Source organism: Gallus gallus, chromosome 2 (genome assembly GCF_016699485.2).
Source record: "Gallus gallus isolate bGalGal1 chromosome 2, bGalGal1.mat.broiler.GRCg7b, whole genome shotgun sequence".
NCBI classification, from domain to species: Eukaryota; Metazoa; Chordata; class Aves; order Galliformes; family Phasianidae; genus Gallus; species Gallus gallus.
Genome location: NC_052533.1, coordinates 107394790 through 107407443, shown reverse-complemented (window position 1 = coordinate 107407443; position 12654 = coordinate 107394790). Strand labels below are relative to the sequence as shown.

General features: G+C 39.7%; 1 protein-coding gene across 10 annotated transcripts in view; it reads right to left on the bottom strand.

The window, feature by feature from the left end:
• Positions 1 to 12654, bottom strand: part of LOC421106 (KIAA0146) — a 205947-nt gene that overhangs the window by 178681 nt on the left and 14612 nt on the right. The gene's annotated exons all lie outside the window — the stretch shown is intronic.

The following is a 12654-nucleotide window of genomic DNA, read 5'->3' as shown; positions in this document are numbered from 1 at the left end:
ATCAAGGCCCTCCAACATCAGGAGTATATGTGAAGGCTGCACTGATTTTTGTCTTTATTACATACTGCAAGGTACTACTACAACTACAAGAACTGGTAAACAAATCTGCTAACCAAAGAGACAATAAAAGTTGTATAAGAAGTTATTGGGTCCTCGCTTAGTATCACAGAAAACCCTTCCAGAAGTCCTTTTCTTTGAACCAGAATCCTACTTGTGACTTACAATTTGTATTTTATTAGCTATAGTTCTATAGTGGTTGGAAAAAGAAGTCTGCTTTAATGCCTGGAAGATGAAAAAAGAAAGCAGTTATGTCCTTGATGTTTTGAATTTGTATTTTTTCATGCTCAAAACGTGATTTTCTGAGTAACTGCGTCCTAAAGTAAACAAAGGTCTAGAAAGGCACGAGAAATATAGTTCTTGAACCATTTTCCCTTATCTCTTGTGTAGGATATATATACTGAAGACAAATTCACACATTGGAGAAAAACAACCAGATGTTGACCAGGACAAAGGAAGGTAGTCAAAGATTGAATATTTTAAAGCTCCCTATAAACTACTAACGATCATTTGACAGGGCCAAGCATCACTGACAATCTTCACAGAAGAAGAGAAGCCACTGTAGAGATAATTCCCCATCTCCTGTTTTTCTGACAGTCCCGCTGCAGAATGAAGAGGGCAACTGTAGTAGTAGCATAGATGAGTGAATTCATACTTAGATAAATTAAAGGAAGGGAAAGCATTTAGATAAGAAATATGCGGACAGCTGATGCTACAAATGACAGGGAATTAATACCAAAAAAGGTAAAATAGATTACCTGTAATGCGCCTTGACTTAATAGGTTATCTTTAAAAATCCCTAGGGGAGGCATGGAAAGATTTCAAGATTTGTTTAACAAATATGTGAACACTGTACACACTCAGTGTCAAAGCAGTTACTTTCCCACTGCACTCCAAGTACATCCAGAACCACCACCTTGCAGAGGAGATGGGGGAAGGCTTTCATAGAGGAGGGGAGCTCCACAGCAGTCTCGTGTTTACAAAGGAGTTTACTGGGTTGTCAAGGAGAGAATAAACCAGCAATCCCCTACTCAACACAATTTGAATAAGCACAAATTTGTCACAAAATTACAGACTAGTTCCCTGCCAAATTTTGAAAGCCTGCCCTAATGCCCTCCCCTCTCTCCTAATTGGGCTTGGCAAGGAGTCCCGAGATACTGTTAAGTCTGAAAGTTTGCTCGAGAACCAGATCCACAGGTTAGTGAAGTTTTCTCGAGCCACTCCCAGCTGGCAGGCGGGCAAACCACAGGGAGACTGCCAGCATCTCCAAGGAGGGCAAAGTTGAAGGGAGGATGTGACACACTTACCACAATCACGCAAACTCCTCATCTTAATCACACGCAGCATGGCATGTAACCTCTAAGCAAATGTACAAGGGCCATTAGCTCAAAAAGTGTGACATTAATTTTTTATTTTTGTTAAACTAAAGATTCAATCAGATTGCTGCTTCTTACAGTCTTCAAGACCATGAATGGGATGTTCAGGAAAAAAGAGCTGAGATTTCCTCCATTTGGAAGGTGAAGTAACAAGTCCTCTTATTTTGCAGCAGAACAGAAAAGCCAGCAAGGCCTGTGCTCCATTGCCCTTCTCCTACACCACCTCATGTCTCTGGAACATGAAGTATTTCAGTTTGTTAAACAGTGGAATATTTTCATTTGTGGTTGAGAGAATCTCAAATGCCTGGATGCAATTTGCTTAGCTAGGACCAAAGGCAGAGTAACACATTCCTTGATTTCAGCACATACTGTTTGAATTAAAACTTTCAATTGCACCACGCTATTAATGTTTTTATTTAACACACAAAAGCAAATCTGACCTATCCACCAACAACTTGAACAGCAAAGCCCCATATTCAAAGCACAGTTGAGTGCTGAGCCACAAACAATCCTCACATCATTTTCAACTATGAACATAGGAAAGTTACCACAACAGCATAAGACTACAGCTACGGCTTTAGTTACATAGCGGCCAGGTAAGAAAAAGCTACGTGAGGAATAGATTTTCTTAAATACAATATTGTTTATCAATTTAAGAGAAAGAGTAGACTAATGGCTCACTCTCCTTAAAAACCAAGGGCTAATGAGGCTCAGATCCCCAACAAGAACAGCAATTCCTTCTTGCTCTGTTAACCTGCCAATTTACTCATTTGAAAGTTGGGCCATTTCATAATAATAAAACAAAGAGCACCTACTGGATTTGCAGTAATGTTATTGTCAAGTTCTGCAACATGTTAGCCTACTTTCTCTCCTCCCCCATTTTTCAACAGCTAAAATATCCCTTTATGGGGTCAGAGAAAAGAATCTAGGACAGACCCACAGCAGCAGGGAGACTAAGTGCAGAAGCAGCCCAGAAATATGACTTCAGAGGAAGAGGAAGCACAGTATCACATGAGATACAATCACAACCATAGGCAAGCACAAGCAGGATAACACCATAATTAGGTTTGCTTCGCTTTTGCTACCATCTGGAATAATGAAAGGCAAAGCATTTTAAATCTATTATTCTTTTATATCACGCAAATTCTTAACTCTCCCAACACTTCAGTGTAGAAATGATTTATTATTAGAAGTACAGCAAACAGGTGAAAAAACATCTAGCCATCTACGGGAGAACTCAACAGCATTTGTGATCTGTGGTTACAATAAGGGGAGACAAATTGCACCTAACTACACACAGACAATGGGATCTTTCAAATTATTAAACGAGTTTAAACCAGTTGCAGTGAAGGAGATGATGCCCACTGCCAGCTTAACACAGGGCTGCAATTCTGGACTGTTTAAAAGCTTAGGGTTGAGAGGGTGGGTGGTTATTGGTTTTGTCTTCCACCCCTCTCCCCTCCCCCCCCCTCTCAAAACAGCGCAGGTTGTCTTATTTTCATAAGCCAAAGACAGACACATGTAGTACTGAGCATATTTCAACCCCAGCAGTACCATAATAGAACAGATCAGTCCTCTGGATGCTATGCAGACTTTCGCAGTGCTAAAACAATTTTGTTTCAAATCTTAAATAGAATTTCAATTCTTTCTTCAGTCTCAATTTCATTTTCATTTCTGTTAATTCCTTTGTCTCACCACATGACTTTCTTCACATTCATCTCACTCTGTCACACTGTTCCTTGGCTTTCACTCATTCGCTGTTTAGAGTTTTAGCAAGTATTCATTTTCCACAGTACTGTTCTCCCTCTTTACAGCACTACATAGCTAAGCACAAAGCAAAACCAAATTCCTTTCCAGCTCTTTCCAGTGCTGTTTGCTTACACTTCTTCATAATTAATCTGATTTAGCAAAAACTTAAGCACTATTCCTTTTGGGAACAGAAGACATCGGGATTAAAGCCTGTCAGAGACTGAGGCATCAGGTGTGAAGTTTCAGTTTCACTAATATAAGCCACCTATCAGATCCACTCTGCATTTTAGACATAAACAACGAACCAGAACTTCCTTTTGCTTTAATGCCATTAACATTGGCAGAACGCCACAAAAGATAATATGCTAACCAGACTCTGGAAGCTGAGGACTTAAATGCACAATAAAGCAGCAATTAAAAAATTGTGGAGCTCAAGGAAAAAAAAAAGTAACAACAGCAAGAATAGATCAGATCACAGCCCTGCTGAAGTCAGCATCCTATCTGCAGCCTATTTGAGACACGAAGAGAAGAACAAGTACAGAACACATTAGCATTTCCTTCCTGGTACGGTCCTCCCTTGTGAAGGGATTTCTACTCATTTGTAATTCCAGAACTTCCTAAGGCAGCACCATTTCACTTATTAGCCCAATAGATATTTTCCCAACCATGCCTTAAAGCAAAGTGCAGAAGTCTGGTGATGCTGCATAACTCCTTAATATTTTCTGTCAGTATAAGTAATCTGAAGAGACTACAGGTGGGTCAGCAGCTACAGGTTTCAGATCCAGTTATGGTCATGTATTATTGCTGCTACGCCTGAAAAAATGCCTCAGGAAAGTTAAGGAGTATTATGCTACGAGTAGTGCAAAGAAATAAAAAGCAAAACTAAGTGACAGTTTATGCAATGACTTAGTGCCAGCTGAAGAGCCTGAGCAATGAAGTGCACTACAAAAATTACCATGAGAGAGGGGAAAGACGACTATCAGAAGTTGCTTTTCTTCCAGCTAAACTTCACAATGCTATCAGCATTTGGGTGTCTCCTTTAGAAGATTTCATTCATTCATCTCAGTTCACAAAAACCCCACCAACAACCACAAGCTGCGTCATCATTCCCTTCTCCTTACACCTGGAGTGCAGTTCTGCTAAAGGGCAGATCATCGACTGGCTGCAAAGCTCAAAAATTAAATCCATTTGCTGTTTTCCCATTTGAGAGACGCCTGGTAAGAAAGCAACCAAAGTTAGCATTGGGTGGTTTCTCAAATCAACCCTCCCTGCTCAAAATGCAGAAAATAAACCACCATACATATCACCAGCAGTCTTACTTCGTCTGTTTTGCCACGACAGTATGGATTATGCCCGTGCCAGGGCTGAATGCTTGTCTACATTATTACTTCTGACTGCTCAGAGCGTCTGGAGCATGTAAGACAAAACTTCCAGCACCACTATCCAAAATGCTTACAAAGTAATTGCTGGCAATTAAGTAACAGCTGAGTAGCATCAAAGAACATACATGCAATTCACAGGCAGAGGACTTAAGAATTTTTGCCTCTTCACCATCTAATTTTTGAAGTCACAACGTGTAAGCAAGTCTTGCAACAAACCACGATTGAAGAATGCAGAAATGCCAATGTGAGATTGCTCAAGGTGGTTGCAAGGTTATACAAACAATGAAAAGAGATGCGGAGTATCCTAAAAATATTCCTGTCTTCATTGTTTTAACGTGTCAAGTGACTTGCACAGCACTAGTGTGGTGTAAAGTTGTTACCTTCTAATACTGTGTAAAATCATGTTTTAAATTTCCCCTTCATCATTTCTTCTACTGAGCTTCCAACGTATCTCTGCTGTGATGTTAACTTCAATACTTCTAAGCATTCACTACACATAATGGGTACCAAGGAGGTTCATGCAATGTTTTTCACTTAGCAGTGAATCAATTCATGATGAAACTGAAGTGGTCAGATACAAAGTCTTTAAATGTAAAGCTCTTACAGAAGAGAAAAGCAATCACAGAATCTCTAACTCACAAGTTATATAAACCACAGTGTGTGCTACAAGTCTAGCTCTACTGTTTGCATAGGGAAAAAAATGTGGAAAACAAATGTCAAGTGCATCTAAAGGTTAAAAATAGATGGACATCAACACGGCCTTCTTCCCCCATCTCTCCAGATTTGTTTATTGTAAAAACAATGATTTTCTATTTGTTTAATGAGCTGAACAGCAGGTTATAAGATTGACAGCTTTTCTTTTTTAGGCACAAGAGTGGCAATTCCTCCCATTCCAACTTTGTAGTAATATTCTAACCCCTTGAAAAGTTGACACGTGGATATTTTTCAATTTCTCTCTCCCTCACCAATCACACAAGCATAATACATCTTTTTCTTTACCTCCTCTTCCAGTTACTACAGGCTCATGACAAACTCCCCTAGCGCGGAGTTGCACTGACTCTTCTGTTTTAAGTACATAAACAACATACAAACACTCTTACATCCTTCCGACACACCACAAGTATCTCAGCATAACAAGAATGATTACAGTAAGTCCTGTGAAGGAGGAGCACGGTAGCTGAATTTCACTGCCAGTACACCGGGAAAGTTCACAGCTATACAATATGGTTTTACCAGTAGTTCTTACATTACTGCCCATAATATTATTTCTTTACTCTGAACACATCTGCAAAGAACAGAACACTGTGAAATACAGTGCTTTATCTACAATCTTCATAGCCAAAAATCCCTTTTTTTTTCCCCCCTCCTATTTCTATCAAACACAATGCATTATTAGATTGGGGTATCCATTTCCCCAGATGTTTGGAGACTATGAATTTCATTTGGTTCAGAAAGGAATAAAGTACTGGAGGATAAATCTCTCACTCTCTCAGCCTTAATAAACTCCATATAACATCAGGCTGAGAAAGCATCTAAACTGCATCAGAGAACCTCCTGCCCAGCACAATATTTAATACAGTCTTACACTGTTTCTTAGTACTACTGTAATTCAGGACCCAAGCTAGATGAACACTGAATATAATAATCCTGTGCCATCTGTTCATGAATAACTCATTCATTTATTACTTCAGAGCATTATGTACCTATTTCCAGCTTTATTCCACACCATTATACTCTCATGCATCCACATGCATGTTCCAGAACTATGCTGTTAACTTAAGAAAGTTCAGTATTGTGGATTTATACTATTCTATTTTTCTTGCACTGCTCTTCATATTGTTCACTCATTCCAGAAGATTCCGGAGAGCTTCATATCTTACTATCCCAGAAAAAGCACTATTCCTGGAACATGTCAGATTCACAGTGCTACTCAGCAACACTTCTTAAGTTTCACAATTCTTAAATATACTGCAACAAATACACAAAAATGAATGCTTTGGCACTGCTCCAATTAGTCAAAAAATGAAATCCTTCAATTGAGGAAAAAAAAACCCTTACCTTTGCACTTCTTTCTCATCCAATTAAGTTAATAAAACAGTCTGTGAAGGCTGTTACCAGCTCACTCCAGGGAAGCTAAATGCTTCTCTAGGCAAGTCTGAATACCGCCACCACTCTCTACAGAATTCATGTTGTATTATAAGCTCCTTTCCATCCCTATGTCTGTTTGGAAAGGTTTACTAAAAATGTGAAGTAAGCATAAACCAGACTATACAGAAAAAAGATGGCAGAAGCCACATGGAGGAGCAGGTGATACAGAGAATTAGAGCTGCAAAAGATACTTACTGTGTTGCACCAAGAGAATACTTATTTGCAGCATTGTCTTTAGACATGTTGTCTTCTCAACTCACTACAGAAAAAGGACAAAATTCATACGCATTGAAAAGCCCATGGCATACAAACATGGGAATAGCTGCAGGGGAATCTACCAGGAACAGTTCTAGCCCCTTAGTTTGCTTCTGACAGGGATTAATGTCAGATGTTTAAGGAAGAGCTTAAAAGACGACAAGTGTGTGGCAATATCACCACGCAACAGCTTCCCTTCTTCCAGTCTGTGGCTTCAACTAGAGGCCAGATCTTTGTATTTAATCCCAAACAGATTTCTTTTTCCATGACCTTTACCCAACTAGTTTTGAACCCATATAATCTTTCAGCATCCACACCACCCTATGGCATGGAGCTTTGAAGCTCAATCTCATGTAGTGAGATGAATAATCTCCTTTTAAATGTCGAGCCAACCTGCTAGTTGCACCTGATGTCTCCTAGCTCTACACAGCAGCCAGTAGTTCCATTTACTATCTACTTGTTATTCACGGGCTTCCTTCACGCTCTCTCCACAGCAATCTCCTTCAGGCTGAAGGTTTTTATTATACCAAATTTCTTCTCATGCAGAAAAAATTTCACATACCTGATCACTATTAACAACTTTTGCTGAACCTTTCTTATTTCCATTACATCTTTTTCCCTCCCCACAAAAAAAAGAGAGATCCAAAACTACTGCCCACAAACCTAGCTGGGGAAATGTAGTGGGTTTTCTTTAAAGCTGAATACTTTTCTGAGCATCTGAACTCCAACAAAAACCCTATCCTTTTTCATCCATGATTACTATATGTGAAGCTGTTCTCCCCATAGTGTTCACCTTCACATACAAACTGCTCCAGTCTGCTTTCCTCACTTCACTCTGTGCATGAGAAATGAACCATGGAAGGGACTGCAAAACTCAAGTCATTTCCTTTCAGAGAGGCATCAAACCTCCCAACAGCCACATTGGGATACACACCAAGCAAGAACTGGCCTTTTCTGCACTAAAGTAATGAGAAACATATATGTAGAGGAACAACAAAAAAAAAATCACGTGCACTGGAAGATGTAACAACAGCACTGCCCTGGCAAAGTACCTGATGTGTGGAGCTGTTGTAGCTACCCCTTTTTGATGGGCTGCTACCAGACGAGAGTATTTGTTGATGCAGAACTAAATGGTTGAATTAAGCAAGAGAGAGACCTGGTGAACTGAGACTGAGCAACAGAGGGTGAACGGAGACAAGCAAATGAAATAGTGACAGAGTTGGGAAGAGACTGAGTGGGTGGAGAATGACTGGGACTGGGTCAAAAAGCATGCCCACTGTGTCGGGATTGAGCAGCAAACAAAGGGTGAGGTTTGGTATCACCGCATGTTCAATAACTGCAGATTATAAGGTTGAGCTGAAGTTGTGAGTAGTAGGAGGCATCTTTAACACATGAAATTTTCACTCATAACATTTATGAGTGAATAATGATTGCATTTTGTGGAGTTACCATGTCTGAAGGTTTTCAAGAAACATGTAGTGTGGCACTGAGAGATAGGGGTTAGTGGACACGGTGATAGTTTGACAGCAGAACTAGATGATCTTTATGGTCTCCCCCAAACTCTACGAGCATATTTTCAAAGAGACCAAGGACAAAGACAGAATTACCAAGCAATCACAGCTGCCAGCCCTGTTCTGAAGTCAAAAAGTGACATTTTAAAGAGAAAAAAAAATGTGGGAGCAGGATTATATGCAGCTGGTCTAACTGCAGAGAGTGTGCTAGAAGATTCTTGCAGAGTAGGCAAAGTCCTCTAACATTTTAGGAATTTGGAGTTCCAGCCCATCTCTATAGGACTTGTCAACAAAAAGGGTTAATCAGTCACCAGGGTTATTAGGCTGGAATGCAAGTGTCCTGATAACAAAAGATCTGTAAATCAGAATTGTCATCTACAGATGATTCAGACGTTTGTCTAGAAACTGTTTATCACAAAGCAAGAGCAACAGAACATGACACAGACCCTGCCAAACTGGCTATGAGAAACATGAGGACCTCACCCCACTGCAGTACAGTTTCACTGTCCCCAGAAAAGCCAACCTCACCCCAGAGTTCCCACTTCAATATTTCTTAAAAATTATTATAAACATTCTCAGCTTATTCTATTTGTTCTGATCTCATTCCCTCCCTCCTTATCTATACAAAACACTTCCACATCATGGTAGGAGCCAGGAACAGATGTCCTGTTCCTCCATACCATACCACAAAACTGCATTCTTTCCAATCAAAAGACACAGCGGCATGAATAGAAATAATCATAATAATTAGCAACAACAACAAAAAAAATCCTATAAAATTGCCTTCTACCATGCAGAAAGAAAGCAAAAACAGATACACAACATCTTCATCCATTATAGAGAGGGAGAAACACAGCCACTGGGGCTCTTAACTGTTTCTAGACTTTGGTTTCCTGTATTTTCCAACGTATTCTAGATTTTCAGATCCTCAATGTTCATTGTTTTAATCAATGTTCAATGATTTAATCAGAAGCCCTTATTACAAGAACAATTACAAGAACAGTTCTGTTTTTGTGAAAAGTGAAATTAAGCCCTTAAGTTAATACCGAAATAAAGGGATAATTGGATGACTTTGATATACCTCATGGTTGACTTATTCTACCAGTAACTGGATGATCTTGGACATGTAATACCTTACTTTTACTTAATAGTCATTCTATACATGCATTACACAAGCTTTTTTGTTGTTTAAGGTAGACACACACCTGCCTTTCTTGTATTGCTGTGACGAGCCCCTAGATCAGCAAGGTTCAGCTTGTGAACAAACGTGGGCTGTGAAAAGCACAAGGTACAATAATTGTTTTCTTCCCCATTGGACGCAAGAAACATACCTGGTGGTAAAAGAATAGTTTTACTTTCTCTGATGTATTTGGTCCTTTATCTCATGCAATGATTTGGCACAACGGGTAACAGAAAGAGTCATGGAAACACAAAATTATTTTTAAGACAAAGCAACAACCCACAGGACAGATTAAAACCAAGGAGCTCCTAATTGAATAAAGGAGTTGTTAACTGAACTCTAAAATCCTTTAGACAGATATTAAATTCAATTTGCAGTACAGAGACTACTTTTTGTGGATGGAAACAAAACTCAAGGCATTAGTCAACCTACTTTGTTATGATTTCTTTCTAGAACCACAGTTTAGTTATTAGAACAAACAACTAAGACTGATCCTCTGTATTCCACTACAATTTTTTTCTCCCCCACAATTTCCCTCAGTAGGGATTTCAAACAAATTCAGATCAACCTCACATCTAGCCTGATGAGTCCCAAGACAAACTGTTAAAAATTAGTTTGGAAGACAAGTTTAGACAATACAAAAAACCCAGCAGCTTTCCCACTGTCTTCATGGATCTTTGCAGAGCTCAAAATTACTAGCAAATTGTCTATAACAGCAAACAGTCTTATCTGAGGTGGGAGACAAGTAAGGCAAAGGACTTCAACCTCCTACTGATGTTGTTAGCTCTCCTGTCCTCCTTTGCTTCCAGAGGACAGCAGCGCACCCTCAGTGTACAATCTCCTCTTTCCTACAGCAGCCTCTAGTGCAAGCACCAGACTACAAAAGGGACATATGTGAAACACACTTTCTTTGCTTCACCTCCTGAAAGTGAGGTCAGGACCCTGACAGAGCAAACATCCACCTCCTTGCTTCTCCCTAATGCTCCTGAAGGCTCTGCAATGTTCTTGATGGTCTCAGTACTGCCAGGCCTGAGAAAACCCAGATCCCTCCCACAGAGTGTAGCCACAGGAAAACCACCACAGGCCACTGCAGTCTTCTTTAAGAAAGAAGGGAATACAGTAAAGAAGAGGAGCATTTGATATACGTAGGTAGAGATAGTAATGCTGTCAACTGCACTTAAAGTTGTTGCTCTCCAGAGCTGTGCAAGAAAGAATAGGCTGCTCAGCTGAAGCCTTAACTTAAACAAAGCAGAGGAGTTGGATTAGCATACACAAACAGCCCAGTGTTTGAAACAACATCAAAATACAGTCTTGGACTGACAGCACAGGCAGCAGGGTCTAAAGTCTGTTTATGTCACTGTGGTAACTTCTGCAATTCATCAGATTTTGTACACCCAGGATATGGAATACAGGGCTCTTTTATACTTAAGGAGACACACAGGAAATTTCACAAACTAAGCCCAAAGTAGTCCTGCTGCTTCAGGGAGACACTGGATCAGCTACAAGAGCATAACATGTATGGAAGAACACAAGTATGTCATAGCTGTGACAAAAAACTTTCTGCCAAGTGGGCACCACAGACCCTCAACATTTTTACAGCACAAAAAAGGCATCTAGTGAGAACTGAGTCACTCGTAAGACTGCATCATTCCTACAGAAGATAAGCCAATTCAGCTAAACTGATATTTGAACTCTAATCTCCTGGACTATAAAGAAAATTCTTCCCAAGATACTTTAAGCCATTAAAGCGAGGAACATTTGAACCAGCCAGCTATCAGCTTCGCTAATACCTGACTGATCCCGATTTAAAATTAATGGGGTCAATGCTTAACTGAAGACTTAGAAACTAGTCATAACACAGATAGTCACAGCTCAACCATTAACATGCAATTTACTGTTCTGATAATCTGCAAATAACTGAAACAATGTTGAGAGTGGAACTCCTGGCTTTGATTGTGGAAAAAAGTTTTGAGGTTCTTTCCTAGATGAAGAGGTGTAGTGACGTGCCTGCAGCAGAAAGCAGCTGGCATACCTCTTCAGCTTCATCCAGTAGTCCAGGTATCAATCACTTTATCTCACGAGTATGAACTCAAATGGCATCTGTTCCTGCATTGCTACCAACTTGAAGTCTTGACTAATATGTTGTGCCAGAAGGTCCACCTGAAGAGACCAGTTCTACTCAGAAAAACAAGGTTCACCTTTTTGGGAGGGAAGAAGAGCAGAAATGCAGAGGAGAGAAGCAAGGAAGGAAGATGGACACTGCCCAGACTGGTTGTGCAGAGACCATTCTTAAAGAGTTTTCCAAGATTCCATTAGATAAAAGTGCTAAGGAACCTTGTCTGACCTTGCACCTGAGCCTGCTTTGAGCAGCTTGAACTAAAAGACATTCTGAAGTCTACCCTAACTTCAATTATTTCATGAACTACACATTTAGAAATCGTAGGCTTGTGTTTCTTGTATATATTCCAGACTTCCTTTGGTAATTGCTTGCAACAATACAGTCACATCATCCTTTATCAGCGTTAAGTCATCAGTCTGACAGACGACACAAATTCCATTTGCCATAATAATGATTCCCTACTTTGAAATAACCTATTTTAAATTCTGTTACACAACAACAGATCTAGACTTAGTTCTAATTACCAAGCCAATAATAGCTATAATTACCACTGAAATAGATCAAGAGAGCAAAGACAAAAGTAAGGCCAGAAACATAAGCAAAATCTTGGCCATGCGTGATTCTGCCACTCACTTAAGTGAGCTCTTCAAAATATCATGTTGAACTCCCCCATTTAACACTACATAGGAAGAGAGACTTCTGAATAAAAAACACCACATTAAGACAGCCAGAAATAAATGCACTTTACTGACTGGACACAATCACATCAGATCTCCAATTATAAGGGCACACAGATGGAAAGAGAGATCACAGTCGTGATCCCTTTAAAAAGTTTTGAAACAAAAATCTGATTCTCTTTAATTGCTTATCATTCAAC